At 42.3% G+C, this 26818-nt stretch overlaps 1 protein-coding gene across 3 annotated transcripts in view; it reads right to left on the reverse strand.

The window, feature by feature from the left end:
* Positions 1 to 26818, reverse strand: part of CUNH1orf21 (chromosome unknown C1orf21 homolog) — a 219401-nt gene that overhangs the window by 32116 nt on the left and 160467 nt on the right. The window lies entirely within an intron of this gene.

The following is a 26818-nucleotide window of genomic DNA, read 5'->3' on the forward strand; positions in this document are numbered from 1 at the left end:
TAAGTAGGCTCCACACCCAGTGTGGAGCCCAACGCAGGGCTTGAACTCATGACCCTGAGATCCAGACCTGAACTGAGATCAGGAGTCAGATGCTTAACTGACTGAGCCACCCAGGTGCCCCAAGGAATCTGCATATTAAATAAGAGTCCGAGGTGACAAAAAAGTTTGAGAAGTTCTATTTCAGAGAATAAATACCTTTGTGCTTAGGATTCCCCTGGGGTTCTGCAGAGCTGCCCTCGGGGTCAACAGGGAGGCCCACCAGAGCAGCAACCCCTTTAACCTGTTTTATACTTAGGGGCTCTATCAGTTGGAAAAAACATCCATTTCTTAAAAATATTTGCAAACTAAAGCCAGGTAGTGACAGGTTTAAACAGCAAATCAAACAACTTTCTCCTTTGCTTGGAATAATTCTCTCTCTTTATGAACAGAGCAACACTTGTCAGTGTCTAGAGTAAACTTACCATTCTCCTAGTTTCTCTGAGGCTGGATAGAGACAGTCAAACCAACTCTGTTTATGGGGCTGCTCCCCTGTCCCAGGGTGGCATCTCCCAAAGGGAAAGTCAGAACCTGAGAGAAACTGATAGCTTCTGTACAAAATTCCCCCAAACTTCCCCTCCTTAATTCTTTTTTTTTTTGGAAGACTGTATTTTTATGTAATCTCTACACCCAATGTGGGGCCCTAACTCACAACCCGAAATCAAGAGCAGCACACTCCACCGACTGAGCCAGCCAGCTGCCCCACCCCTCCTTAATTCTTAAGGGAGCCACACAATGTGTTCCGGAAAATGGCAGAAAGCACCCCACCCCGTTGACAAGGGATGGAACTTCTTTTCATCCGTCAGTTCTTTTTGCCTGTGTTGTCCCACTGAGTCTGAGCAGATCTAAGTAGCTGTAGCTCTGCGAGGCTCACTGAGCTGTTTTGGGGTTGGAAATGTGGGGAGGAATCTCAATTTCTTTTTCTGGGCCCAACAGGAGGAAGTTCAGTCTTATAAAGAAATCCCAGGGGCCAGATGGATGCAGGAAGCTGGAGGCCTAGAGAAAAGTAGTGGGGGTTGGATTACTAGCCTCTGGGACTGCCAGTGAGGGAGCTACGCAGAGAAAAGACACAAAAGTACTAAATATTAATTCACAAAGTGTCCCCCCTACACACAGACTCTGTGTGTGTGTGTGTGTGTGTGTGTGTACATTTGAACCACTGCATTTCAGAAAATACATGAAAACTAGAAAGGTAAATAATTTAACTACAATTAGGAGATTGGGGGGTACACACATCTTTAAAACAGGAAGACATCAGCTATAAAATACATGAGTAATCATTCCAACTTTGAGGGAGTAACCCATAGAATATACTCTCTAAGAAAACGACCTCGGGGTGCCTGGGTGGCTCAGTCCGTTAACCGTCTGCCTTCAGCTCGGGTCGTGATCCCAGGGTCCTAGAATCGAGCCTGCTTCTCCTTCTCCCTCTGCCCCTCCCCACTGCTCGTGTGCTCTCGCTCGCTCTCTCTCTTTCAAATAAATAAAAAAAATCTTAAAAAAACCCTTATTTGATGTTTTATATGGGATTTCTCATGTGGCATTAACATGGGATAGGATACCGCTCCCTTCAAATATAAAGGAATTTTAGATTCTGTCTTCTGAACAATGGTGACACATTCACTCTACCAGAATTTCTGCATATTAACAAGTAGCAAGGCCCAAGCTACCAGATGAAACTGTTGACTTCGATCAACCTATATCTTCATAGTTTCATGAACTCAACACTTCCATTTATAATTACCTGTCCAGGGAGATTATTAGAATTATTAGTATTTTGTTAGAATTTAGTAGTGATGAAGTTGGCATGGAAAGTATCAGCTTTATGGAAATTCTTTTTCTATAAATTAAAATTTACCTAATTTTATATCAAGCAAATGTTAAGTGGGGCAAATCAGTTTTTTTTTTTAAAGATTTTATTTATTTATTTGAGAGCTAGAATGAGAGAGAGAGAGAGAGAGAGCACATGAGAGGGATGAGGGTCAGAGGGAGAAGCAGAATCCCCACTGAGCAGGGAGCCCGATGTGGGACTCGATCCTGGAACTCCAGGATCATGACCTGAGCAGAAGGTAGTCTCTTAACCAACTGAGCCACCCAGGTGCCCCAGTTTTAAAGACCTGATATATTTTGTACAGTTGTTTCTCGAGGTAGATTGTAAACATTTAAGATAATCTTTAAAAAGTAAACAGAGTTATAAGAAATTTCTTGGAACAGATTTAGTTGTGTACCAACAAATCTAAAACAAAGTCCTTAAGTCACTATGCTGGTATGTCAGTAATTAAAAGAAACAAGCTCTATATAATGTTGTCAAATTACATGGAGAATTTTAAGTTGAGGATGTTTTCTACAAGATGCTGTCTGAGTTTTTCAAAGAAGTATTACATACACACCCAGACAACGAACTAATCTGGAAGAACCGTATTCAGTTTTTGCCCAAGACGCTTCATCACTTTGAACAGGGGAGATCACACTACCGTAAAAAACAATACCCACTATTGGTGGTTCAATAAAATACAAGTTTATGTCTTGCACATGCTGTATGTCTAGCACTGGCTAGCAGCAGGGCTTTGCTCATCCTAATCCCTCAGGGACTCAGGCTAATGGAGGCCCCATGTTGGCCCATGCTGTCATAATCATCACAGCAGAGGAGAGAAGACTAGAGCAGAGCAAAAGTTAAGTGCTCATGTTTACTTGGCCAAAGCAAATCAGAGAACTACATGTAAATTCGGGAGAATGGAGAAAGTATAATCCTACTATGTGCTTGGAAAGAACAGAACTGGAATATTTATGAATAGCCCTAATGACCACCACGATGCTCATTTTTTTTTTAAAAAGTATGTTTTCTTGATCACAGAACCACCTAACATTAATCATAGATATCTTTTTTTTTCTGAATAATCTGATGTCAAATTGTGTCAAGTATCTTATTTGAACTAAATTATGTGTAAGTCACAGAAATATGGAAGAAACTTAAATACTGAAAGTTTAAATTGGGCTAAAATTTGAGTTTAGACTTCAAAAGAAAGCTGAAACTACTTGGTTAGCTGACTGTAGTGAATAAGCATTAGTAAATCAGGCTAAATGCCACCTGGATAACATGAAAAGGGAATAGAGGCAAAATCTGTGGTTTATACCCCAGAAAACTGCACCTACATCCACACCTACACCCATGCTCACACACTTCCTGAATTTTCCATTTCTCACTTCTCTCCAACCATCAAATACAACAAAACACATAGAAATGCCAATCACATTCATTGTCATCCATAATAATGAGATCAAAGATTTTAAGAGTTCAACTATCAATGGACTGTGGTCCCCAAAAGACTGCATTTAAGAGCTCTTTAGCACAAAATAAACACGCTTTATCACAGATTTTTCTGGTGGATAAAAACATAGCCAGAAAAATCAAAGTATATTTGATCAAAGTTAATAAAATATTAGAATGAAGAAATGCATCGCTCATCATGTCTTTAATATTTTAAGAAATAAAAAGTCATCATTTACGCAGAATTGCTAAACTTTCCCTGTGCGGAACCAAAATCTCAACAGGTTTTCCTCACTAAGTTGAGGAAACTGCCAATGTCAAAGCTGAAAACAAAAAAGTTAAACGATCCAGTTTTGCTTACAGGCACGACTGTTTTTCTCGCACTCATTGTGCTGTATAAGTCAGCCAAAAAATCAGACTCCAGCCTTCCTGAACTCGTTGGGCACACCCACAACTCTTTTTTAATTCCACATTTGTCAGTGCCGAGAAAATCTGCCATGTCAGCTTCCTATTGCTCCTGTTGCAAGTCAACACACACATGGGGGCTTAAAACCACACACATCTATTATCTAACACTTCTGGAGGTCAGAAGTCTGAAAACAAGTTGTAGGGCTGCCTCCGTCTGGAGGCTCTAGGAGAGAATCCGTTTCCTTGACGTTCTCGGCTTCTACACGGCACCTACACTCGCGGGCTCATGGTCCATCTTCAAAACAGTACTGTAGCATCTTCTCTCCTGACCTCTGCTCTGTCCTTACATCTTCTTTTTCTAACTCTGATTCTCCTACCTGCCTCCTGAAAGGATCCTTGTGATTATATTGGGTCTGCTCAAATAATTCAAGAAAATCTCTCCATGTCAAGATCCTTGATTTAATCACATCTGTAAAGTCCCTTTTCCCATGTAAGGTGCCGTATTTATAGGTTCCATGGTTTAGGATGTGGACCTCTCTGGGGGCAGGCTTTATTTGGCCTACGACAGTGTTCCCCCTGGATTCATACTAAAGATTCAGACCTCTCTCACATGCAAAACAGGTTCACTTCAAGGTACCCCAAAATCTCAACCCATTACAGCATCAACCCAAGTCTCAAGAAGTAGCCAAATCTCATCAGCTCAAAAGTCCCTAAATTTCATTACCTAAATTGTATCTAAATTAGATACAAATGAGGTTCTGGGTCTAATCCATCCTAGGGCAGAATTGCTCTCCATCCATGAACGTGTGGAACTAGAAATCAAGTGACCTGCTTGTTCACAAAATACAATGGTGGGGTCCTAGTCAAACAGGGAGAAATGGAAGGAAAAAAAAAAACAAAAGAGTTGCTTGTTCCAAGCAATTTCAAAATCCAACCAGGCAAACTCCATGAGCTTTCAAGGTCTGGTAATAATCCTCTGTGGATTAAGACTCTGCTCTCTGGACCTGTGGCTCCAGCCTTGTGGTCGTTCTTCCTTTTGCCCCAACATATTTGGAGCTGAGCTCTTTTATCAGCTCGTTTCCTGCCTGCAGAAGTTTGGGAGCATGACACCTTTCTTTCATTTCACCCTCTTGCTGTCCCTTTCGGTTCAAACTGGCAGTCTTTCTGCTGGGTACAACCTCCTCAAGAACGCCAGGGGCCTCCTGTGTACGTCATGGGGCTTCGCTCCATTACCAAGGAGGCTCTTTCACAGAAATTCCCTAGATAATCCCACCTCTGTTTCTGGCTTCTGCTGAGACGGTTGAGGGAATACATGCCTCATCTATTCAGAGTCATCGTGGGACCGAATACTCTGACCTTTTAATTTTTTCCAGGGATTAGCAAAAGATTGTTCAGCCACACCCTTGGCCTTCTCTCCAGAGCATGTGTTCCAGATAGCAAATCTCCTAGTTTTAGCATCTTTTGCAATCCGGACAGGATAAGAATTTCCCAAATCCACAAGTCCTGGCTCCTTTTTGATGAACAATTCTTCCTTCAATTTATCTCTTTGCTCTCACATTTTACTATCAGCAGCAAGAAGAAACTAGGTGGTGACTAACACTTTGCTAAGAAATCTTCTCAGCTAAATGGTCAAGTTCATTGCTTACAAGTTCTGCTTTCCACATCCTTGTAGGACATGTTTTGCTATGCGTTTGGCCACCATATTACAAGTGTCACCTTTCCTCCAGTTTCTAACTGGAAACCACCCACCATATTACAAGTGTCACCTTTCCTCCAGTTTCTAACTGGAAACTTGCCAATGGTAACTTTCATGTCCATATTTCTACCAACGGTGTGTTTGTGACAACTTATATTCCATAAGATGATATAGGTTTTCTTCACGATGCTCTTCACCTTTTTCTGAGCCCTTACCAGCAGAGTCTTTAAAGATTTTATTTATTTGAGAGAGAGAGCACAAACAGGGGCAGCTGCAGGCAGAGGGAGAGGGAGAAGCAGGCTCCTGGCTGAGCAGAGAGTCCTACGTGGGGCTTGATCCCAGAATCCTGGGATCATGATCCGAGCCAAAGGCAGACGCTTAACCAACTGAGCCACCCAGGTGCCCCTAACAGAGTCTTTAATATCCATATTTTCTACTAACTGCTCAAGGCAATCTAGGCTATCTCTACCATGCTTCTCAGAATTCTCCCGATCTCTATCCACTTCCCAATTCCAAAGGCACTCCACATTTATAGGTGTTTATTACAGCACTATTGTATTTCAAGGTAACAAATCTATATTGGCTTCCTACTGCCGCTTAACAAATTATCACAGACTTACGGATTTTTAGAACACAAATTTGGAGGTCAGAAGTCTAAAACTGGTCTGTAGGGCAGTCTTCCTTCCAGAGGCTCTAGGAGACAATCTGTTTCCTTGACTTTTCTAGCTTCTAGAGACTGACTACCTTTGCTCAGGGCTCCTTTTTTCCATTTTCAAAGTCAGAGCTTAGTATCTCTCTTCTTTGACCTCTGCTTCCAACCTTATATCTTCTTTTTCTAACTCTGATCCTCCTGCATTCCTCTTAGAAGGATCCTTCTGATTCTACTGGGCCCCCTGGATAATCCAGGATAATCTCTCTATGTCAAGACCCTTAATGTAATCACATCTGCAAAGTCCCATGTAAGGTACCATATTGACAGGTTCCAGGAATTAGGATGTGGACATCTTGGGGGGGGGGTTATTCTTCATTCTACCTTTTCTTAATGAAGAACTTGCCATCTCACATCTGCAAAGCTCAGTCCTATCAGGACAAACCAGGTCCGTGGCTCACAATGAAAAGTTACGCAGGGACAGAAACAAGGATTGACAAGTACTTGTGGAAAACCACAACAGAGAAACCTAATGGCCCATTCTTCACTAAATCCCTGTTTAATGGCCCTTGTGTGCCGGACTGTGCTAGAGAGTTAGCGATATGATCCTCACCCACTACAAAATCGGAAAGTGAAATGATGTTTGGAAATGACAGAAGTATGTGTGGTGGAAGCACTTGAGATGACACTTAACTCAGAGGAGGAGGTCAGGGAAGCTTCCTGGAAAGCAAACCAGCCAGGGGTGGGTCTGGAAGGTGGAAGAATGTATACCCTGTCAGGGAGAGGAGAGAATATGACAGTACTTGGAACCACAGGGCCTGGGAGAACCAGGGAGAGCATGAAGTGCCAGGAGGGCATATGAAAGATGATGTGGTGAGGTGGGCAGGGGTGGAGGGCTCATGCTTGGACACTGGGTTTTCCTTTGAAACAAGGAGGAAACACTGAAGAAGTTTATGAAACTTCTGGCAAAATGTTTCAGAGATGGGAGCAGAGAGCCCATCAGGAAGCCATGCCAGTAAATCAGCAGAGTCTATGAAAGCTAACTAAGACCAGATGGGCAGAGCATAGAGGATAATAAGAGTATAGCCTCTGGAGTCACATGACCCCTCCACTTTCTACTTGTGTGACCTTGAGCATATTATATAACCTGTATGCTTCAGTTCCCTTAGCTGGGAAACCGGGACGGAAGTCATACCTCCTTTACTGGGTTACCTGTGGGACAGGGAGTCCATCACAAATGATAGCTTGTGTTGATAAGATAGTTGCCCCGGAAATAAGGATGAGGAAACAAATTTGACAGTTGTCACGAAAATTACCGAGTGCTCACTGTATGCTGCGCGCCTTGCTTTCCTTTGAGGGAAACAAGAAAAAGACAAAGGAGAGCCCCACCTTCGTGGATCAGTGACAAATGTCAGAGAAAAAAAACCCAAATACTAAATATAGCACTTACTATCATTTAAATTTAAATATCTATAAATAAAATAAATATATATAAACATAGCATTTATATATATATATATATATATACTTATAGAAGTAAAAGCACTGATAAAATCTGAGGTCATCTGAATGTACAGGGGAGGTGGAAGAGGGCAAGGTTTAGTCAAGCATGACAGCCAGTTTTTTGGCTGAGCTGACAATAGGAAATGGTCGTGGCCAAATGGAGAAATAAAGGAACTTCAGGGTTACTGATTAAAAGGGTGAAATATGGATTTCAAAAAATTGCTTTTTCTTCCTTGCTACGTATGTGTAATGGGTGGGTCGACTCCAAGTGAAGGTGTCTTTCTGGGCAAGCAAAGGAAAGGTGACATGGCTATTAAGCAGAAACGGGGCTGGGCAGAGGTGCATTTTTCCTGAAGGGAAAGAAACGTAAGCTTCAGGGCCTATACCTAGATGGCCTGAACAGTCAGAAGAAATATAGGAGAAAATGTAGTCTTTCTGAATGGATACATTAAAATGCAACTATTTTTGAGACCATAGCCTTTACTTATCACATAGTCTCTCCATGTGGAGCCCAACCAACATTCACGGAAGAGAGAGGCAGGTGAGGGTGCTGCAGATGGAGAGACCACCTGTCTGAAGCCTGGGACTTACTGGTTTACCTCACAAGAGTGGATCTGAGCTCAGGCCTGACTGCATCCAGGTGGTCAAAAAACGCTCCCTCACTCCTTTGCTAATCACCCTGATTTCATTTTTTCCAGGACCCTGTGGCAATGCCTGAGTCAATCCTTATAACCCTGTCACTCAACAGGCAAGGAAGTCTTCCCTGTTAGGGCCATTTTCAAGAATCTCAAGGAAACACCGATTAGCTTGCCTTCCATCCGTCCAGTGCCAACTTGGCAGGAGACCACATCTTTTATTCTGCCTGTGAGCTCTCTGCCTGAAAAAAAGTTTTTTTTTTTCTATTACTGGACATATTTACAAAACATATACATTCTCCGTTGCATGGGTTTCTCTTTTTAAAAAGTGTGTTTAAAAAAATCCTTTTACGTTTTCACATACGGGAGTTCTAAGTTTTGACTGGTGAAAAAGAACGGATTTCTTTTTTCTTTGATTATTTCTCCATAACTTCTAGGATTAGTCCTGGCTATTTCTAAATTTAGCTCCCTCCCCGTACATTTTCTTCTGTACCCTTTGCCACCTCTCCCAACAGAAGTCGGTGTAAATGAAGGGAAGTCGATGTTTTAACAGTGCCCCCAGGCTTTCTAGCTAATACAAGTGTCAATCCTGTCACGGCAAGATTCTTTTACAATGTGGAGTCAGTCACTAGATTTCTATACACAGTCAATAATCAAATGTGGCGTTGTTCCATTATTGATGTAACTTTTAGCCCAAGGCTAGGAAAAGACTAGTTGGTTGTAACTAGCATTTGGGTTGAAAAAGCTCTTTAAAAATTGAAATATGGTACTTAGGTAATAAAAGGTAAGCAGTATCTTTCCCCAACCCTCCCCCCAACCTCCTTTCGGGGAAATGGGCTGCTAAAAATATCTTCATTCTAAACTTTGCAAACAGAAATGATCCTGAAATGCTTTAATGGGTTGTGTTTAACCAGGAGTGTCTTTATTTGCTTACCTCCTTTCTAGAAAAGCTCCCATACTCATCTTTTTCCACATCTGCCTTCATCCCATAAGACTTCTGAGCCGAGCACTTACTGCCAACGTGGGACAGTGATGGGCTTGGGCCCCTTTGGCAGCCTGAAATCAAGCTGGGGGAATCTAAGAACCAATGATCTGTGTTCTCTGCCGCTGTCATTTCTCATCTCTCTGAGGATCTTTTATGAGACTTTCCAATGAGGGGCTTATTAGTGGTACGACAGGCCTTAGTTTACTAAGTCTGCCTTGTGTAAAGTGGTTTCTGAATGTTTGATCCCATTTTCTCCATTCTTCTCACTCTAGATCCTACCAGGCAAATAAGTCTTCGCAGACAGCTTCTTCCCTTCTTTGCCTCTCACCTAAGTGAAAGTCTTTCCCTACCTGAGTAAAAGGGCAGGGGATGGGGGGGAGGGGGGAGCTGGCTTGGAGAGAAAAATATGTTAGACCACATGTCTAAAAGCTCTGATGAGACAAACCATGAGAGACAATGGACTCTGAGAAACAAACTGAGGGTTCTAGAGGGGAGGGAGGTGGGGGGATGGGTTAGCCTGGTGATGGGTATTAAAGAGGGCACGTTCTGCATGGAGCACTGGGTGTTATGCACAAACAATGAATCATGGAACACTGCATCAAAAACTAATGATGTAATGTATGGTGATTAACATAACAATAAACAATTTTAAAAAAAGGAATAAACTGTAGTTTACTTACAAAATAAATAAATAAATAAAAGCTCTGATGAACCACACGGGCCTAAATGTGAGATGATCCCCATTCCTCTAAAGACAAGATCCTCAGAAACGTGTCCTGGCAAGCTTAAATATATAATCCATCCTTCAGGAATGTAGGAAACCTTCAGGCGATGGACTTAACGATAAATATTAAATTCAGCTACACAAATATTTAAAACCACATATTGTGTACAAAATTATATGAATTCAGAAATATTACTTTTTCCACACTCACCTTTCGTCAAACAATTTAAACGTCCCAGGTGCATCCGGAATCAGTATTTTTCACCAACAGTCACCCACTTTTTTGAGTTTCTAATGTTTCCAAGGCGTATTATCTTCACTTCTGACTTGAGGAAATACAACGCCATTTGAATTTTTGTATGTTGCTGTCTTGGACATTTAATTCCAAGCCATAAATACCCAGGTTAGTGTGGTGATCTCCACGTTGTGCACCACTTACTGCATTATTCTTTCAACGTTAACTGTTAAAAAGGCTGTTATGATGACGCACAGAAGTATTACTAAATTAGAATGGTGTTTTTTTTCCCAGAAACAAAAATGATTCTATCAGCAGGCCCCTCTCTGTAAGCACCTAAAGTGCTCACTAACTGAAGCTGGTGTTTTAGGCTAATGTTTCCCTTAAACTTTGTGTTCAAAATAACAAGAGTGCCCTGTACCACGTGGTTCATATAGAAGGTGGCATCCACTTTTCTCAAGGACTCCAGAAAAAAAAAATCCTGCTTATATTCTGGCAAATACCACAACACAGTGAAAACTTCTCATGTGAATATGATTGAAAGGGTATCTTTTACCACCATCCAAGGTTTCCTGATGAAACTTAATAGAAATATTAGAGACTTTATTCCATTTCTCAAGGGGAATACTGAAATGAAATCTCACAAATGTTGAGGGCCCCATCTGTTGTCCAATGGTCATTTGGTAGAAGACATTCCGAGGCTGGTGAAACAACACAGAACAACTTGTACGTATGCTGATGTGCTTGTCTATGTCCCTCTTCTCTCTCAGAGTCCTTGTTCCAGAAGATAAACTCCTCAAGTACACATATAACCGTGTTTAATTTGTTTCTTACATGAGGCCATTAGGTATGTACGTCACTGACGCTCCCATGATAATCTGACAATGGAGAAACATAGCTTTTGATTCTTTATCACCATGGTTCTTATAATTGCAGAAACAGTTAACAACAGTAAACATAATAGCTATCACTGACAACACCCCGGACAGGTGCCAGACTCCACACCAGGGCCTGCGGGCATTAATTATGTTAGCACAGACCAAGGGCCATGCACAGGCCCTGCCGTGTGGTAAGAGCCCAACAGATGTCAGCAATTACTGTTACTGTTATTATTCTAACTTATTATTATTTGATCCTCACAGCAACTGTATGAGGCAAGCATTCACAGAGAACATTAAGGAAACTATTAAGGATACAGAGCCTCTGAGACATTTTCTAAGTTGCCCAAGGTCAGAGAGTTATTGGCCAAAGGGGGACAGGGACTATGCACTGGCATCTCTTTTGATAAATATTGTGCATTCTTTTTTTTTTTTTCTTTTAGAGAGAGAGGGAGAGAGAGCATGAGCAGGGGGAGGGGCAGAGGGAGAGGGAGAAGCAGGCTCCCTGCTCAGAGGGATGTGGGACTTGATCCCAGGACCCTGGGATCATGACCTGAGCCGGAAGGCAGACACTCAACCGACTAAGCCACCCAGGCGCCCCAATATTGTGCATTCTTAAAACAGCCAAATCTATATAAATTAAAGAGGGTGAGAATAAGAGCAGTCCACATGATTTTTAACACCTGCTTTGTGTTTCAATACCAGAAGATGAAATGAGAAGCCTAGGAGGGACCCAGTTTCAAAGACAAAGGCAAGAACCCCACAGCCATTGGTGAAACACAGCATCTGTACCTCCCAGACCAAGCAACTCAAGGCCAGGCGAGTAATGGGACTAGCTGATGCACCTTGAGTAAGCAATAGGGAGCAGGGGCACCAGGTATAACTCATAAGGACAGCCATCAGTGACTGTTTCTCCCAAAGGCATTCAAATTACACTTTTAAAAATTGAGGTAGAATCGACATATCACATTAAATTACTTTTCAGGGGTACAACATAATGATTCAATATTTGTATATATTGCAAGATGATCACCACAGTAAGTCTAGTTAACATCTATCACCAAACATAGCTACAAATTTTCTTTTCTTGTGATGAGAACTGTTGAGGTCTACTCTCCTAACAAGTTTCAAATTAACCACGGTCACCATACTGTACTTTACATCCCCATACCTTATTTATTGTATAACTGCAAGTCTGTCCTGTTTGACTCCCCTTACCCACGTTGTACACCTTCCACCCTCCCACCTCTGGTAACCACTGAAATTTAAGTTTTTAAGAAAAGATATTTCTACCACCTATAGTAGTGGTATGCTGGAGCTGGCCTTTACTAGGAGAGCCAGTTGTTAAATATTCAGGAATTTTGTTAGCCAACGGTTGGTAGTTTGAAATCTGCCTTTGTGGGAGTAATTAGACTGCGGAAATTGGCAAACCGTATAAATCAAACCTTTTCTCCCCCCAGAGAGCTCGTTTACCAGCACTGTCTCTATAAAATCATATACGATTGGTTTTAGATTTGTTTGCCATCTCTACCTGAGTCCTTGTTCTAGACTTGAGACAGGTGTTCATGACCAAAGTAAGGTGACCTTACATAATTGACAGCTTTTTCCTTAAATAAATACCCTTTATATATGGTCAAGAGGAAACTACAGTCCAGTGGAATGCTTTAAATGGACCAGGCTGATGTGTCATTGTGTTGATTTTAAAGAACTGGGTTAAGGGATCCTAAATTCTTGACTTCCAAAGGCTCAGCTCCTAGGACAAATTGCTATGTCATGTCCTCTCCATAGCATAGTGACTTCTTCCTGAACGGATGACATGGGATCCTTTTCCATCCCCAGCTCACTGTTCTGTCATCCTGGGTCCCAGTCTCCAAAAAAGCACCACCTGGCCACGACTAGATTCATAATTATGTCTTGTAGGAAGTTCTATTATTTCTCCTCCAAATCAGGCAGGTGTCTATTTAGGGATTTTCTTTGAAAGGACATTGTAATCTAGAATTGAATTAGAGTTGTTTTTTGTTTGTCTCTTTGCTTGCTTAACCTTCCACAGAAGAATAAAGTTCAGCTTCCAACAAAATGTGAGGCAAATGAGAGATTTCAGCTAATTTGTGTACCATAGGACTTTCAACCCCGCTCCACAAAGTTCTCATGCTTCCATTTAATGACCGCTGCGGAGGGAGATGAGAGACAAGGGGCAACGGCTAGTGCTGCTTTCTTGTCCAAAGCTCCCCTGCTTCTTTATTCAAACAGCCCCGAATCCACCCAGAGACTAGAACCTAAGGAGCTGCAGAAGGAAGTCAAGGGAGGATGGAACACTTTATCAGCCTTGTGAAGAAAGGCACCGCCGCCCCGCCCCCCCAAAGCCACCATGATGACTGACATCCTCAGCTTCCTGTGTGGAACCAACTTCCCCCTCACTGTTCTGGGATTGGCGCCTAGGCTTATCTGTTTATCCACCTCTCTCTTTCTCTCTTCTTACCAGAGATTGTTTTAAATGGTTCAACCTAATGGAATGGAAGCCCCTTAGAGACAGTGAGAGTGTCTGATCTACCTTTGTAGGCAGTATGTGACAGTGGGAGGCACTCAGTAAAAGTTTGAGGAAAGAACAAACGAACATTTGTCCTACCTTTACTTGACTGCTATACTATTCAGCAACATCAGTCCCACTCAAGAGTATGATGTTGGACAGATGGTTTTTAGGAATGAACTTTGGAGCTGGGGCACGAGGGTGGGGGCACCAAAGGGAAGAAGGAATAGAGCTTCTATTGTGGTCTTCACTAAAATTGCGTTTGGGATCCCATGCGAGAAAAGAGCAAGGAATCACATCTGTCCAAGCACATGGCACCATCATTTTTTAAAAGCTGAATTATAAGAACCTCAGGATGTTTTTGTAAAAAAATAGGTTTTAGGTTTTAACTTATTTCAAAGAAAGAGAAAGAGCTTAACATATGTCATTTCACTCTAAAAACCTCTGAAATATATTTGCCATAAACCATCTGGGTAGTAACAGTAATACATGACAACTGTTCCTCTCTTAATTATAGCACTGATCGTGTCAGGTTAGATTTTCTACAAAACCTATAGTAGTCAAGTTCATGGAGACAGAAAGTTGGTCATTGCCAGTGGCTGGGGGTAGTGGGGTGGAGAATTGGGAGTTAGTGTTCAATGGCTGCAGAGTTTCAGTTTTGCAAGATGAGAAAAGTTCTGGAGATGGATGCTGGTGATGTTTGTGCAAAAATGTGAATGTATTTAATGCCACTGAACTGACACTTAAAAATGGTTCAAGTAGTACATTTTTTTAAAAAAAGATTTTATTTATTTATTGGACAGAGAGAGACAGTGAGAGAAGGAACACAAGCAGGGGGAGTGGGAGAGGCAGAAGCAGGCTTCCTGCCGAGCAGGGAGCCCGATGCGGGGCTCGATCCCAGAACCCTGGGATCATGACCTGAGCTGAAGGCAGATGCTTAATGACTGAGCCATCCAGGCTCCCCTCAAGTAGTAAATTTTATGTTATGTACATTTCACCCAATTTTTAAAAAATGCACAGCAGAAGTGAGAGGGAGTTCTCACCTCCAGCCTCCCCCAGGCTTCTTTTAAAAGATTTTCTTGATGCTTCATCAAATCTATTTGTTCTCTCCTTATTTTTATATACTCCAAAATTGACATTAAGCAGAAAAAAGATTTATGTATAAAGACCTGTTACAATAGTCACTTATTAGTTTATAGAGCCTGGCAAACTCAAAGGACAGCTGGTGTGTCGCATAATCCACTGAACAAAAGTGATCTGCAGGCTTGGTGGCACAGGCAAACACAACACATCCTGTTCAAGTTTAGATGTGCAGGAATTTGAACAGTGTAATGTCACACATGTAGAACCTTTTAAATGGGGACTCTGAGAATTCAGAACAAGCGATCTTTGTGAGAGGAATACAGGGCTCGGTTCGTTTATGACTCCAATGCCAATCCACGTTACAGGGGAAAAAACATAACTCTCCAGTGGTAGGCAGTGAAGCCAGACTAAAACCGAAAGCAGCCAAGGGACCTCAAATGAGTATAATGCTCTCACTGGGGAAGGACCCAACAGAGTTCAAAAAAGAGATGCATGGTGAGATCTAGAGAACTGGTTCTCTGGAGGTGGCCAGATCTTTAAAACCCAGACTCTGCCACTTCTGTCTGTAAATTTTACACATAAATCCTCGGGAGCCTCAGTTAGCTTCTCTGCAAAATGGGGATAAAAGAATGTCTCTCATAAAGCACTAGTATCCCAGAAGTGAGGTTAAAGAAGATAATGCAAGCATCTGGAATACATGGTAGATATTCAAATAATTCTTAGATATTATTATTTCTCTTCATGATATCTTATCTATTACTAATAATACATTTATTGTTAGTAGTAATATGTACATACACTTCTGAAAAGTAACTAGGTCGGCCTCAGAGACTTGTCCTGATGTCTTGGGGTGTTTGAGAAAAAGGAAGGCACCTTTAAAGATGGTGGTCTAGTCTAAAAACAAACAAACAAAAAGGTCTAATCTATCCCCTCTCTTTTACATCAGTAGTGACTACTACCTAGAGAGATTAAGGACTTGACTGAAGGCCATACTGTTAGTGGCAGACGTTAAAAAAACCTGTAATATGTCCCACTGTATACACCACACAATGATCCACCCTCAGGAGACGTTGGTCTGGGGTCCCTGGCTCTCTGTCCCAGGTAAGCATGGAACACTAGACCACTGACTGGAAGCTTCGTGCACATAGGCTAGGCAGGTGGACCGTGGGATTCAGGGATGTGATGGGCTTTTTAGTTACAGAATGTCCAAGGGCAGTATACTTGGGTCTATTTACTTGGGCCAGAGAAGGTGCATCTCATCATGTCTTGGAGGGTCTAAACTTCCTTGCCAGCATCTAGGGAGCCAGAGGGGGTAAGACAACTAAGGAGGTCAGCATTCAGAATGCAGACTTTTACTTAAAAACCCTGATTTCACTTTGGGATGTCCCTGCCCTTAATAGTGCCTGGCTCCAAGGAATGAAAAAGCAGAACTGGGTTTCAATGAATCCTCCTGTTAGCCCCACTTTCACCTCCATCTCCAGAGATATCTAGTGTGAGCAATTCCTGAGCCTCTCGTGCATTCTACAGTGTAACTGGCTTTCTTGGGTTTGCTAAGTCGGTTTCCACTCCCTGCTTTCCACCTTATAGAATGTTGATATTGCTGTCTTCTGTTAGTCATAGAGGATTACTATTATTTGTAGAGCGCCTTCACTGTTGTTTTATTGGCATTTCAGAAGGAAATGAAGAGTAACAGCTATGTTCTACCTACCTGTGGCACCTAATCTATTTTTCTTTTTTTTTAAGTAGGCTCCATGGCCAACATAGGGCTTGAACTCATGACCCCGAGATCAAGAGTTGCCTGCTTGACTGACTAAGCCAGCCAGGAGCCCCTACTTAGTCTAATCTAGGAATTCTGCATACACCATTAAATTCTATAACTGTATGCAATTGTTAAAATCATCCCCATTTAGTGGTGAGAAAATCGAGTTTCAGCAACTTGCCCAGGGTCTCCCAGAGGGTTTGAACTCAGGTCTTTCTGGTATTAGAATCCAAGCTGTAGATCACGACCACATCCAAGCATCCACAGTGAAATAACAGCTATCGATCGTCACTAACCATTCGTTATGTGCTAAGCTGCTCAAGTGCTTTGTGTGTCTTCCCTGCAACGGCTCCGTAAGACAGGTACCTATTACCATTCACCCATTTTAACACAGGAAGAAACGGAAGTTACAGACTGGTTAAGGAGCCCACCCAAGATTACAAAGCCCAGAACAGAGTCTGGCTCCAGGGGTTGTGTTCTTAACACTCACCAAAGAGTTAAATATACTACACCTACCTTGTGGATTTCCATGATCTACTTTAGGAACCTCCCCCAGCTCTGCCTTTTTCTCTTTCCTAGATGACTTACTCCAAAAACAACAAACAAACCCCAAATCTCCTTAAATCAGCCAACCAAAGCAGAGACAATGAATAGAAGACAGCCAGATTTAAAGTAAAATCATCTTGAAAATCTTTGCACAAGAAATTATTCTACTGGGCGCCTGGGTGGCTCAGTCGTTAAGTGTCTGCCTTCGGCTCAGGTCATGATCCCAGGATCCTGGGATCGAGCCCCGCATGGGGCTTCCTGCTCGGCAGAAGTCTGCTTCTCCCTCTCCCAACCCTGCTGCTTGTGTTCCTTCTCTCGCTGTGCCTCTCTGTGTCAAATAAATAAATAAAAACCTTAAAAAAAAAAAAAGAAATTATTCTACTAGATCACGCTATCCTCTGTTTATAGTTACCTTCAGACATTCAATTCAGGAATAATGTGAAGAATGTGCCAATATAACCAGATATATTTAAAAACCTATACTTTTTAGGGACGAAATGACAAATAGAATTTGCTTCCTAGTCTTATAGCCTAAAATTATATATGCTAGGGGGTGCTATTGAACAATTTTAGGGTTTTTTTGTCCACTAGGTATTCTTAGATTTGCATGTGATAGTGCTCTGGGCTAGGGTGAGCTTTTGTAACTTTTAATTAAAGTCTCTTTAACCTCAGTTTGCTGTCAACTAGCACAATATTTTACTGCAGAAGAAATTTTAAAGTAAGTCATATTCATTATATAGTCCTCATTCACACAGAAGCATTAATCATCCATTATTTTCTTTTCCACTGACATGACCGAGAACTCAATTAAAAGATAATGAAATGTAGGTGTTAAACCCAAAGAAGGTGTCACTGTATCCAGAGCCATCTGATGGTGTAAAGACTCGTGTCCCAGGGCAGTTAAGAGAACCTGTGAGCTGAAGGCAGCACAAAATCAAATTAGCGAAACCAAAACATTAGCCATCGGGAAATCTTAGTTCTAAATCTCTTGCTCCACAATTAAGCTAAATTACCTAAGTCGTTGTGTTAATAAATCACGACGCAGGAAATACACAGGGTTAGGAAGCCTAGAAAACACAGCAGGGCTTAGGATGAACTCATACAATTTTGGCTCCACAAGCCGAGTCTAAAATAGAAAACGTGATGTAGTCAAACACAGAAAAGACCAAATGCCATGCAGAACCTCCCCCATAAGAATCCAAATAGGAATGAGGCACTTAGACATAGCCATCCTTTTCTGAACTTCCAAGAGTGATCTAAAAAAATTATTCGTTCTAGAATGGTGCCGCATTCTACACAAAGTCATTTCGGTAGTGGATGGTTACATATGTTTTGAACGAATAAAGGTTACCTATTGACTGTAGCCCTGACAAGTCTGCAGCAAGTCATAGGGAAACTGTAGAACCATCTGCATAGGCTGAAAGGCACTACGTGTTGAATGACAATTTACCGAGATAGCCCTGTTACCTTGACTATTCCCTCACCGCTCCGCTTGTTGCTTCCCAGGATGGAACAAATGACTTCTTGAAGGACGTGATGCTGACACCTACTACCCTGGTATTTTATGCAGCTCCGAGGCCAGCACCAGGCAAAAGGAACTCAATGCACACGTGGTGACTGATCAACTGTACCGACAGAAGTGTGCGCTACTTCCTAAGGGGTTTATCCAAGTTCACGGACATTCCTACAGTTCAGGGGGAGCCATTACTCTCTTAACTGCTGTGTAAAGGTGAAAGCGAACCATGTTGCTAAAAGAACCATTTGCCTTCTTGAACGGTACCACGTCCCACATAATTTTTTCCTGTCAGCTCTCAAGTCCAAGACAATTACTGCTTATGATCAGAAGACCTGACAGCTTCTGCAATACCGAGGTAAGGTGGTTTTTCCTGCTACACACGAAACCACGTGAGTTACTCCACGTACTAGTTTTCTAAAACCATTTAGTGTGTGCTTGGAAATAGCTTTCGGCAGCATACACAACGCATAGGTCCTTTTGCAGTCGGCAACTCTGAAACTACTATTCTGGGATACAGACTAAAAAAAGAAAACCCTAAAAGAATTTTTGGTTGAAAACTGATTCTTAGATGATTTGTCTTTTTAAAGAAACCAAGGGGGGGGGGGACTCAAAGTATCATATTTAAAGAAATCGTAAAAATATATTTATCCAACAGACAATGTCAGACTTTTGGAACCAATGGTTACTTTCCAGAGAGTAATTTCAAGGATCTGGGAGAGAAAACACTTTTGAGTATGGGACTGGGGCTAAGGCAAGTGATTCTAACTAACTCGTATCTGTTAATCCTAAAATGCCAAATTTTGGCATCATCTTGTCACGGAATGTGTGCTGTCGCCCAGGTAACAGCTACCTGACTGTAAGAGGCCAACGGCCTATTGCCCTGCTCAGGGGGGTTTGCCAAGGTTTGGCAGGTATCCTGCCCACCCCCCACCCTTGCGACCAGGGAAACTGAAGGGCACACTTGTGTATCTTTGAGGTGGGCAGAGGGTTGAGTGAGGGAGCAGCTCTGAAATACATGATAATGGCTTCTTGCTCTGGCATTGGTAGACTCACCTGGGGCTAGGTAGACCCACTGCCCTGCAATTTATTCTAAATATAGTAAATGCCCTCGTCAAGATGATCTCCACTAAAACTGGACTCTTCCACAAAGGCTGGAAATGATCTCTACTTGGAGAAAGGTTTCTCATATAGAGAACACAAATACCATTGCCAACAAGAGCACTTAGGCAATGCTTAACAGAATTAAGAAAATCAACTGTTGGGACGCCTGGGTGGCTCAGTCGTTAAGCGTCTGCCTTCGGCTCAGGTCATGATCCCAGGGTCCTGGGATCAAGTCCCGCATCAGGCTCCTTGCTCAGCAGGGAGCCTGCTTCTCCCTCTGCCTGCAGCTCCCCCTGCTTGTACCTTTGCTCACTCTCTCTCGCTCACTCTCTCTAACAAATAAATAAATAAAATCTAAAAAAAAAAAAAATCAACTGTTTTCAAAAGGCCTTTAAGCACATCAGAAAGCATCATTTACATATAGACAACTGAAGCACTAATTAAAAATAATTCCTATCTATTCATTAAAACAGGCAACTTCAGAGCTGCCATTAGTCACCATCTCATTAATCTATAATCAAAGAATCATTCAAGGTAAAGCGTTCATTTCATAGGGGTGTCTTTGCCTGGGACTGGCTCCTTTTAGAGGTGCGTGGATCAGGGATCATGACTGTGACATCAGAGGATTCTGGAGAGCCCGCTTCTGGGGGCTCATGACTTGCTGGTCTGGAGAGTCTGCAGTTGATGGTGGGGAAGAGGCTGTTCGCCCTGGCTAGGCGCCCCTTTATCTGCAGAAAAGACACCTGACAATGGCTCCTTCAGATAATTAGAGATTCTCCAGGAAGGGGGGAGGGGTGGTCCTCTAATACTTGAAAAAGTCTGAATTTCCTTAAAAATATTCTGATTTGGCTTTTTCTTCTTCTTCTTCTTCTTCTTCTTTATTTTTTGGCTCATATGAATCAGTGCAGTTTTGCTATCACTGAAGAGAAACACTCCCAGAAATCCTGAGTTTCTACACATCAGAGAATCTCACACATTCAAGGCTTTTAATCTGTAGGTTTGCAAAAATCTTTTGTGTCTTTTCTTTGGTTCTTAGACGCTCCAAACGTGCATTACTCTTCAATTTCACCTCTTACTCTCCTCTGAGTAAAATACTCCAATATCTATTAAGCACTAGTGTGACAGGAACAGGACTATCCTGTCTCTTAAGGCAAAGCAAACATAACTTTCTTTTTTGGCCTCTTCAACTAAGTAGAAAATGGGACGAATCATGATGGTTTAATGCATGCCTACTCCGTATTGGGCATCTTGCATGAATTCTCTCCATAACCCTTTACATCTCTTGGCATTTTACTGACAGCGTACTACTGCACGTACACACTGCGTACTCCTTCACAGTGACAGATACAGAAATTCAAGCTCAGAGAATAGCAAGCAACTGAACTGTCATGTTCACAGGGCTGGGTATTGGCAGAGTCTGAGCTCCAACCAGTTGGCCTGACTTGCACCTCCCCACAGAGGCAGCATTATCAACTCGCAGTGACTGGGCCCTCAGCTCTTGCCAGGACTGTCCAAGGGTTTTACACATACTGACTGAGCTAACAATCATAACAATTCTATGAGGAAGTACTATTAACAGTCACCATTTCAGATGAAGAAACAGAGAGCTTAAAAACCTGGCCCCCACTCACACAAAGCATCAGACTCCAGGTGCCCAACAACCAGAGCAAGCAGCCAGGTGACCCAGCAGAATAATCCCCTCACGAAGGACACTGTGTCCAGGGTGCCAGAGAAGGGTCCCTGCACAGAGATGACTGTGCTTGACCTCTGACCTTCTTCCAGCTAAAGATTCCTAGATGCTTTTGTTCACAACCTAATGATTTATGTATATTTGACTTTAGAATTCCTGGCATATAAAATGGTGTTTAAAAAAAAAAATCCTAGCAACTACCCTAGGAAATAAAAGAAAAAAATGTACAATTTGTCACCTTGCCTAGATCAAATATTCTGAGGGCCTGAGTGACATGAACAGTCATCACTCACACAAGTCAGGGCCACAGAAATCATAAGGGTAGTGTACTGATGGGCACTGAAGATGGTGTATTCTGTGACATACATGCTAAAAGCTTCTTGTTGATGAGTGTGTGTGGAGGGGGGAACGTGAAGAGGTAGTTGAAGAGGAAAACAGAAAGCTAAGGTGAAAACAGTATGCTAAGCTTCCGCTTCAAAAGCTGCTAATGAATGTGTGGGAAGTGGGAAGGAAGCAGCAGCAGGAAACGGCAGCTGGGCCCTCAGAGAGCTGGTCATGGCCAAGGCAGTCAGTGGCTCTTTGCTCTTATCATTTCAAATACCAAGCGAGTAAAGCAAGACCTGTGCCCAAATTCATATAAAACGGGTTGATCCCAAAATCCTTTTAGGACACCTGCACGCTGGTGAAGTTCTTCCAGAATCCCCCACCTCACCTCTGAATAGCTCTGTCAGATCACAGAGGTGTCACCTAGGACCAAAGGGTCCATCAGCATACATTCTGTGGTAGTGGGGCCAAGCTATAGGTGGTGGTTTTTAAAGTTAAAACAAAGTCACTTAAGAAAACAAAAGAACAACAAACTAATAAAAATCAAAGAGCCCCAAAATCAATCTAAATACTTCCTAATTGGAAAAATTAAAACTTGAAGGAAACAGTGTTTTAAATTGGGATTCTCTCAGGGAGCTGGCAACTCAGTCAGGGCAGCATGCAATTCCTGATCTTGGGGTCGTGAGTTCGAGCCCCACATTGGGTGTAGAGATTAAATAAATAAAAACTTAAAAAAAATTGGGATTCTTGGGTGAAGGTAACACCACAAGAACAATAATGGATCGATTCATGACCCCCACTGATACTCTTGAGAGTCAGGAGGGGCCGGGGCATACCGCGGGGAATTCCCACTCGATAGTGCAAAGATGGGAGCACAGGGTTGCTCACATGCACGCAAATTCATCAGCGATAATTCATCCATAGATGTGATGTTTGCCAATGAGGAGAAACTCTTTACTGTACGAAGCAAGATAAAAACCGATAGAAAAAAAATGAGCATTTTCGGGAATGGAGTGGGAGGGGAAATGACATAAAGGTTAGTGAGTCTTGTGATACTCGGGCCACTTTTATCACAGTGACTCAGCTGGACAAAAAATAGAAATGGATCTCGTAAGCCCAGACAGTCTTCCATTCATCTCTGCCTTTCTAAAATTATAGCCATCCTCCTTAACAGTTAGATCATGTTTTTACAAAGTGTGGAGCATGGTTTTCCCCTGGGCTTGATTCGACTGTGCCCTGTCACTATGCAGGTATCACCTTTCTACTGCTAAGGCAGGTTCTGTGGTGCCTTCCTTCGCCCTTCCTCGGCGTACCCAATTGTTCCAAAATAAAACGTAACAGCCTTTTCTGGGTAAATATGCGTACACAACCCTGAAAAAATAACGAGCAGTGGTCACCAGGGGACTGACAGTGGAAGGTTCCTTCCTTCCTAGTTTGTTTTTAAATAAAGAGGGGGTTGCCCCCCCCCCCCCATTTCCCTTTTTTTGGGGTTGCCTAGCCCCCCGGCGAGGCCTGCCTCCCTCTCCTCTGCCCAGATCCATGAGAGGCAACAGCCTTCTCAGAAATAAGACTCCTTTACCAGCAGGGGCTCTGTGAGTGCTCTGGAAGCAGGAACAGGTTTGGGGATACGCTTTGTTAGCCTGCAAGGGGCGCCCACGGTAAAAGGCCACGGGTGTCAACAGATGCTGCGGGTTCATTTTCTCAGGCCGGGAGACTCCAATCCTACCACTGCTGCTGACCTATCCCACCGCTTTATCCACTTCTCATCTGCCTCGGTTTATTTGTCCGCGAAGCTAAGTTAAACCCTGTGACAATATATTCTGTGGTGAACACTGTGAACGCCTGTGTGTGTGCGTGTGCGTGTCTGTTTGAGGTGGGGGGTGGGCAATTACTAATTAAGATAACATTTCTTTCGTATCTTTCTAGAATATTGTTCAAAACAAAGCAGAAAGGAAGCAGCTAAGCTTTATCTCCCTCTCGCAGCCAACCTAGCCTGGGGCGACAGTGAGTCCCCTTCAAGGGTCCATTGTGTACACACGGCCTGGAGGGCCAGTACCGGTGCAGCTCCACACAGGGACAATTTGCATGAGGCACCAAGTTGCCTCCAGGGAAATTATTTTTCCTGCCAGAGACTTGTTAGCTAAGTCAGAAGAATGCCTCTGCATTGGAGGGGCACTGTGATGGCTTTTTCCTCAGAACTTCTGATTCAGTCAAGCCACCCACCCCCCCCCCCACACTCCTCCCATCCCCCTCCCCCAACCCTAGTACCAGCCCCGGGGCCTAGGAGTCAAAACAGGGAGGTTTCACCAAAAAACTGAGAAAAATTTGGAAGCATGAGGTAGCTCCGGCCCACAACTCTGGGATAGGAAGGTAACAGATGTCTTTTGCATGTGGGTGTGAGTGTATGCATGCACGTGTATGAGTAGCGCATGTAAGTGTGTGTATGTGCTCATTACCACATCAGCAGAGAAGACTCAAGGCATAGTTCCAAAGAACAGTGAGTGGACTTTGGTTAGGAGTCTCCCACAGTGAAAGAAGCAGCATCTGGCCGCGGACATCAGTGCCCTCAACTTGGACCCCGAGGGACCGTGCCCGTGCAGACATCAGTAGTGGCTCAGAGGGGCCTCTGCCTGGCACCAACAGATAGGGTATAGGGGTGTAAGGGTCCCGCAGCAGATCCCACAGGAAGCCAGAGCAGGGTGGGTGAAGGGTAGAGGGACTGGTAGTGGCCATTGGTAGTGTTGGGACTGTGCTCAAAGTCACCTGCTAGATATCTCTTGGAAATCCCCAAAATAGCTCAGGAACCTCAATATGGGTGTGTGTGTGGGGGGGGGCAGGGGTTCTCCTCCCACATAGCACATAGAGGCAGAGAAATTCATTCATCCATTAGTTCATTCATTCATTCTATCTACATGAAATTGAGGAGTAGGTATGTGCCAGGTATTGTTCTAGATGCTGAGCAGGGGAAAAAGGACAAAAACCAGTGTCCTAATAGAACCTTCATTCTAGTGAAGGGAGAGGCAATAAAAAATGAGCACACATATACATAATATGAAGTCCCGTGGGGAGAAGTAGTGAAGAAGAAAATACGACAGAATAGAGAGTGGGGGTTTGCAGAGAAGGTCAAGGTCTCTGGAATTAGGGAAATGTTCATATTGTTGTCAGATGTACACACAAACATACATATTTTTGAATTTTAAACAACAAAACAGCTTCAATTTTTGTTTCTATTTTCAAGAATCTTCCATCAAGTTAAAAGAATCCTATTATACGCCAATTTAAGTTTTACAAGGAATTTTTAATGAACATAATTTTTAAAAAAGATTTATTTATTTATTTTGAGAGAGAGAGAACGGGGGGATGGGGCAGAGAAATCTCCAGCAGACTCCCTGCTGAGTGGGACGCTCAAATGACTGAGCCACCCAAGCACCCCTGTTCATAATTTTTATTTTATTTAGATTTTTGTTTCATAAATTATGATGCAAAGGAAGTGTGCCATAAACTAAAGTTTACAAATCTTTGCTAACCACGGACTTTCTTGAAGTGATGTTTATTTTATCCATCGAATGAGTGAATGAATGGAGGCACGATACCCCAGTTAACAGATGGCTTCAAAGTTATCAATTACTCACTTGACTCTGAAGGCTTTATTTCTGTAAAATGGAAGTAAAAACCATAACCATAGGATTGTGAACGTAAGATAGTGAGTTTAAAATGTGTAGCACCAGGGATGCCTGGGTGGCTCAGTTCATTGGGTATCTGCCTTCAGCTCAGGTCATGATCCCAGAGTCCTGGGATTGAGCCTGCATAGGGCTCTCTGCTCAGTGGGGAGTCTGCTTAGGATTCTCTCTCCCCCCTCTCCTTACCCCTCCCCCAGAATGAGACACGTGCTCTCTCTCTCAAATAAGTCTTATTTACTTAAATTAAAATTAGAAAAAAGAAAATTTAATTAAAAATTAATTAAAAAGAAAATAAAATTAAAAAAAGAAAAGAAAAAAGTAATCCAGGAGATCTGTTCAGAGGCTTTGGGACCCTCTGTCCCAAACAGAGATTCGGGATTTGAATGTGCTGTCGACATTCACTGAATAACTATTATGAGTACTGGGCATGGACCAAGTCCTTTAGAAATGGACTCTCTAATTTAATTCTTTGAAAGCTAATATGAGGATTATATGGAAGCTACTTCTCTCCTGAGCAGATACGTCCCTTCTGTAGGCCAAATGATAAAAATGTCCATTTTACTTTCATGTAAATGCCAAATACATCACTGTTGTTTTCTTTCTGATAACCAAAGTAATAGTTTCCTTTCAGAAAATAAATCACTTGTTACCCTCCCAGGTACCACTAACAACTTGGAATATTTCCTATGTTCGTTTTACATCTCTTTGTTTCTCTCTCTCTTTTCTTTACTCTGCTGTTTTTTTGTTTTTAAGATTTTATTTATTTAAGAGAGAGAGTGAGAGAGAGCACAAGCAGGATGAAGGGGAGAGGGAGCAGACTCCCCACTGAGCGGGGAGCCCGATGCAGGACTCGATCCCAGGACCCCGGGATCATGACCTGAGCCGAAGGCAGATGCTCAACCGACTGAGCCACCCAGGCACCCCACTCTCTCTGCTGTTTATCTGCAAAACTGGAATTATGTAAATAAACATTCTTTGAACAAATGGTTTTTAATGGTTCTTAATATTCCATTATAGGATAACCATTAAGTAACCCTAAGGGTAATATTAGGAATTTAGGTTATTTCCAGATTTCCACCATTATAAATAATGTTATAATAACTATCTTAATACAAATCTTTGGCTTCTTTCCCTTCTTAGAATAATAATTTGATCAACTTGAACATGAATCTTCATGGCTCAAAAAACTGTTGTCCAGAAAGGTTGTAACAATTTACACCCCCAGCAGAAAACACCCACTTGACCTTTGCTTGAATTGGCAGCATGATTTTAAAAACACATACAAGCACAAAATGGCACAAAAACTGTCAGTTTCCTAGACAAAAAAAATTTGTTACTGTTTTCTTAAATCTGCCTTTTTTTTTTTTTTTGCTAATAATAAGGTCACTATCACTTCTGCCCCTTCTGTGTACACTTATTTTCTTTCTTCTTTTTTGTAGACCACATATTTATGTCCTTTGCCCATTGAAAAATAACTGGATTGTTAGAAATTTCCTTATTGTCTGATAAAAACACTGTTTTATTTTTTAAAGATTTTTTTTTAAATTTTTTTATTCATGAGAGGCAGAGAGAGAGAGA

This window comes from Callorhinus ursinus, unplaced genomic scaffold, assembly GCF_003265705.2.
Source record: "Callorhinus ursinus isolate GAN/ISIS: 27379988/994484 unplaced genomic scaffold, GSC_fseal_2.0 scaffold13, whole genome shotgun sequence".
In the NCBI taxonomy this organism is placed as follows: Eukaryota; Metazoa; Chordata; class Mammalia; order Carnivora; family Otariidae; genus Callorhinus; species Callorhinus ursinus.